Source organism: Gobio gobio (assembly GCF_949357685.1).
Source record: "Gobio gobio genome assembly, chromosome: 3".
Taxonomy (NCBI): domain Eukaryota; kingdom Metazoa; phylum Chordata; class Actinopteri; order Cypriniformes; family Gobionidae; genus Gobio; species Gobio gobio.
Genome location: NC_137099.1, coordinates 51,404,184 through 51,410,183, shown reverse-complemented (window position 1 = coordinate 51,410,183; position 6,000 = coordinate 51,404,184).

Below are 6,000 nucleotides of genomic sequence, written 5' to 3'. Positions count from 1 at the left end.
GTGAGTTCCCAGACCCAACATCTATAGATGTGGGTCTGGCTTGTCAGTCTAGACAAACCCAACCACTGGTTTAGATTTTTTAATTACATTTCTAGTATTTGACTCAAGCATGGGTTGAAACAACCCAGCATTTTTTAGGAAACAATTTAAAATGTGAAAATTAGTTTATAGACGTTTTAAGAAAGAAAACATTTACCTGTTGAGAGTGTGTTGACAGTCAGTGTGGCTGTATAGCTGAGCTCCAGAAAATCAGAATTGAGGTGGCTTTGACAGTTACATATTTGGAAAACAACAAGATATAATAAATAACTCTAAACTCTAACACAAAGAACCATGGGTTCTTCAGGACAATACGGTTCTAAATAGAACTGTAAAGAACCTTTAAAGAACCATCATTTTTCTTTTAGAGTGTAGTAATTATGTAATTGAATGTATCCTATTATTAGATCCTAAATCATATCATAATCAAAACAGATTTTAATTTTGAGAATTTGGAGTCTCGTTCTCTGCCAGTCCACGTGATTTGATAGATAGTAATGTCGGCTGAAACAAAATCTCATTAATTATTGTGGTTGTCTCACTCTCCATGACTGGTCACGCAAGGCTGCTAGTATGAATATTTTACTCCTCGTGGGAAAGCTTTTAAAGCGCTCACAGAGGATTTACACTTAAATCAGGCAGATCAATTGTTATCGCTCTAGTGTCATACCTGGTTTTCTGAAAACACGGTAGATAGAGAGCGAGCGAGTGAATGAGAGAGAGAGAGAGCGAGAAGACACTGATTTCTGAAAGGGTTTTTGCCAAAAAACATTAGCATGTAATTGTAGATGTCAGCAAAGATATCTGCAATTGTAATGCAACCTGAACTTTTTAATGAAAATATGATGCTGTCTCACAGATTTCTTGCTCGAGTCGTTCATTTTGATGACAGATTGCTAGGTAAGGAAGAATTTCACTTCTATTTAAATCTGTAACATCAGTCAGGACCACTGACGCTAACAGTACTCCTCAAAAGGGGAAAGGGAAAAAGAGCAGGAAGGATTAGCTGCATTAGTTGGGAATGCATATGGCTCACTAGCACTATGGCATTACCCGGGAATTGCATTGTGGGATATGTCCTCTGGGGGATTCGTATGAATGGGTGCTCTGTACAGTGCAAAGGTTCATGCAATATTCAGTATGCAGAGCCGTCTCCAGATATATGTATTCAAAGACAATCAGACTTCTCAGAACTTTGGTGAGGAAAATAGCCTGTCGAGACAATAGAATATTATTCATGCCAACGATGAGCTGCTCGCACAAATCAACTCAACTGCTGTATCTTTATAAGTAATGATATGTTTCAGAAGCGGATACGTAGAAAATGATAGGTGGAATTATATTAGAATGAGCTCCCAGCGGCATTTGCCCTCTATTGCCAAAATAGAAAAGGTTTAGAAAGTTGGGTTCGTCATTTGTAATGACAGGTCTTGAGCTTGACACTCATCTCAAGAAAGTGTGTGATTGCTGTGTCGATTTCAGAGTTTCGCATGTGGACAGTGTCTGGTAGTTATGAAATATACATGTGCCAGACTTGTCAGGTTTGTGCACCATTAGGATTTGAAATGAGAAAGCTTTGCAATGCAAGTACTGAAAAATTGATATTCAAAGTTGAATTAAAATGTATTAAAATGCAAGAAAAGTTAAAATAATCACTAACTACCAAAAGCAAAAGAAGATGTGTCAAGACAAACTTGAATGTTGGCTTGACAGCCATGTTTCAATGTTTTGAAAAGGGACAGATGGACAGACGGACAGAGATAGATAGATAGATAGATAGATAGATAGATAGATAGATAGATAGATAGATAGATAGATAGATAGATAGATAGATAGATAGATAGATAGATAGATAGATAGATAGATAGATAGATAGATAGATAGATAGATAGATAGATAGATAGATAGATAGATAGATAGATAGATAGATAGATAGATAGATAGATAGATAGATAGACAGATGGACGGATTGACGGATGGACGGACGGATGAACAGACATGGATAGATAGATAGATAGATAGATAGATAGATAGATAGATAGATAGATAGATAGATAGATAGATAGATAGATAGATAGATAGATAGATAGATAGATAGATAGATAGATAGATAGATAGATGGATGGATGGATGGATGGATGGATGGATGGATGGATGGATGGATGGATGGATGGATGGATGGATGGATGGATGGATGGATGGATGGATGGATGGATGGATGGATGGATGGATGGATGGATGGATGGATGGATGGATTTTCCCAGAATGCAACTGTGTAAATTCTCTTAGAATTTCAGGTTAATAAATTCCTATTGCTGTCATTCCAATTTGCATTTGTACTCATGAGCAAATCCTTCAATACATCATATTTTCCTAGTAAATTTGTTTGCAACTTGTTCCAGCCAAAAATCGCTTAGCCAGAAAAGGGTCTGACAGTCAACGACCAGTCACAATTTGTTTTATTAAAATGTAACATTAAAGATAATTTTATGAAATGGCACACACTTGAAGTGCCATTGAGAAAAAAAAGTAGCAAGTGCAGATTATTATTATTATAACTTAAAATAAACATACAGTTCAGATAGTGTACGTGCTGCTAAAGTGCCTCAAACAAAACTATGAACATCTTTTATACGTAGATGCCAGTAACTCTGAAGTTTCTTTCTCCCTTAAAAGCTCTCATTGTATCAACCTGGTGTCTTGTAACCTTGGTGTTTCTGCCAGCTCTTGCCTTTTGTGTGGTAATATACATCAGACGGTCAGCAAAGGAACAGTGGGTGATCCGTGGGCGTAATGTCTGAGTCTGAGAGCATTTGTGACCATTGTAGCTGCTTTGATGACTGGAGTCGAGGCTGGGTGTTACATCTTAAAACAGCAAGATGGGTTTGGGGTGTTCCTAAAACCAGTGTCTGAATGTGAGTCATTCATTATTCATGGGGGAAGAATGTTCTCCTAAAGTTGAAGCAGGATAAGATAATGCTAAGTAAATAAATAATGTCGGTTATGGGCATTGGATGTTGAAGCCAAGTGGTCTAATTGTACTTGTTCACATTTATATAATATGTTTTAACTTAATTCAGTATTTTAATCATTGAATATCTGGACCATGGAGATCACAAGATATTTTAATAAGCATAGCGAACAATATAGAGAGTTATGTGTGAACTTGAGTGTGCACAGTTGAGAAATTCGAAAGTGGTTGAATCGTGTGAAGGTTGTACCGGTTGAAATTTTAGCAGGAACATTTCTGGTTAAATCCATTACAGCGAGAGCTTGCTCCCGAAACGATCTTTAGCTTTGAAGTTCTGATCGATGTTTATTAAATGAGTTCTTAACAAATGTGCTATCACATTTCATATGAAAGCATTGAACGCTCATCTACCAAGGAACTGCATGTACAACCAAAGTAAAGGTTTGCTGCTATGCCTGAAATTGGATTCATTTTTGAAAAGGGATTCATCTGGGCCAAAATCTGCAAGAACTTCCATTCGTTACAAGACCAAAATGACTGGCGGCTTATGTTGTTAATCCATTCCGTTTGATTTATTTAATTCAGCCACCATATGTGAGGGTTCTCCCACCTCCAAAATCCCAATTTAAACCCTAGTTGCGATGTCCAATTTGCGAACGAATCAAAAGCGGTCTAAATCTAACTAAATCTGTTTGAGTGGTTCTTAAGTCAACTTGAAAATGAGCCGAGAATTAGTGAGCTGATACTGATAGTATTTGGAGTATGGCAAGCCGTTTTGACTTTTAATCATTCTCAGGATATGAATTCTTGATTTCAATTTTCACTTGTTAAAATGCTTACTTTTTTGATATCAGGAATTAGATTTCTACTATTAACAATGACATTTTTTGATATCAGGAATTACTTTCCACTAGTAAAAATGTTAAATCTTGATATCAACAATGATGTCATCACCTGCAGAAATCGAATTCTTGATATCAAGAATTACATTTCAACTAGTAAAAACAACAATTCTTGATATCTGTATTACATTTCAACTACACTCTAAAAAATGCTGGGTTAAAAATAACCCAAGTTGGGTTGAAAATGGACTAACCCAGCAATTGGGTTGTTTTAACCCAGCAGTTGGGTTAAATGTTTGCTTAAAAAAACCCAATCGCTGGGTTAAAACAACCCAGTTGCTGGGTTAGTCTATTTTCAACCCAACTTGGGTTATTTTTAACCGAGCATTTTTTAGAGTGTAGTAAAAACAACAATTCTTGATATCTGTAATTGCATTTTCACTTGTCAAATGTCATAGGCTGTCATTCAAATTCAATTGTTGATATCGAGAACTAATTTCTTACTAGTTCTATAGTAAAAATCATAATTTTTGATAACAATAATTACTTTGTTACTTGAAAAAATATAAATTCCTTAGCCTGGATGCCAGCCGAACTTAGCCCCGCCCACAACATTTGAGGTCGGGAAGTTCGGTCTGGACTTGATCTGTTGTGGAGCAACTATGCTCGAACCAGAGCTGTTCGGACCAATCAAATTGTCAGGGCGGGGTTTATACGATGATGGACAGATGATCAACAGTAACGTAATCATCCACATCACCAAAGAGCGATTGGGTTAAATTCGTTTTATTCCTAAATGGAGAACTTGTTCGCATTCACCGTTACTCTCAAAAATGATGATCGTGTTGGTAAGTACTCCGTGTGTCCTTAAATTCTTTTTTACAACACCGGCAAAGACCGTTTACACTCTTCGTCTTCTTCTTCTTCTTCTACTTCTTCCAGCGTGCATGCAGTTGAGTTCTGTTGACAACTATGCGTCGCTCCGTTGCTCTGATTGGTTGTAGGTCTATCCAATTGAGTGCAGAGGCATTTCTTTCCAAAAATTGCCATTGTTACTAGTCACATTTTTATTCCTGATATCAAGAATAGCATTTTAACTAGTGAAAATCGAATTCTCGATATCACAAATTGATTGCCATATTTGAATATTGATTGATTGCCATATTACAAATTGATTGTGAAGTTGGCTTGCCATATTTTGAGTGTCCTATTGTTTTAGACTTGATCGTGTGACAACACTTTTTTATCAGCAATGTTGACTACTGTCATAATATATAATTGGATTGGGGAAAAGGAATGAAATTACTTGAGAATGTTGTATGAATGAACATAAAACAATCCAAGAGGGATAGAGTGCAAAGGAAGCACTGTGAATTCAGTGGCAACCACCAAGATTGCAAAAGAGGTGGTGTGAAACTGCAAACATGAGGTACAGACAACATAAGCCACTTGCTCTCTGGTTGTTCTTACAGTACTCAGGGAATCCAGCTAACTGCAGTAGAAAACGAGGATGATAATTGGTAGACTGGGTGGAAAGTACAGTAGCGATCACCATAATCACATGTAGATGGCAGATGAACTCTCCGGTTGGGGTTATGCTAGCAGTCATAAAAAACCCAGCAAGTACCACGATGGGCTGACAGGGCCCAACAGGTAGAAAATGTAGGTTCTGTAAGAGACAGAGAGGCAGGGAACAGGAGGAGACACTGCAGGTGCACTTGCAGTCATCAAGACCACAGGAGGAGAGCGAGTTTGAATGACAGGCACTGATGCAGGCGTCTCAATGGAAAGACCTGAGCGTTTGGAGAAAGAAAATACTGCTGTTCTCGTGGTGGGTAATGGATGTAGTTGAAGGAAGGTAAATGGGAGGGCAAAGGTACTGCAATTATCTGGGTTGCCCAATGATATCCCAACTGAATGTGCGGTGGGCACAGTGCATTTAGTGGGTGTGTTGAACTACAGGACAGGGTTGTGCAAAATTCTGAATTTGTGAATTGGTTTTCTATCATGAGTTGGAATTTGAGCTGAATTGGCCACACCCCACATGATGTTGAATTGGAGTTTAAACACCGTTTCATTCACATTTGAACATTTAGGGAAATGAAGGGCCAGATTTACTAAACAGGGCACACTGATGCAAGTGAAAGA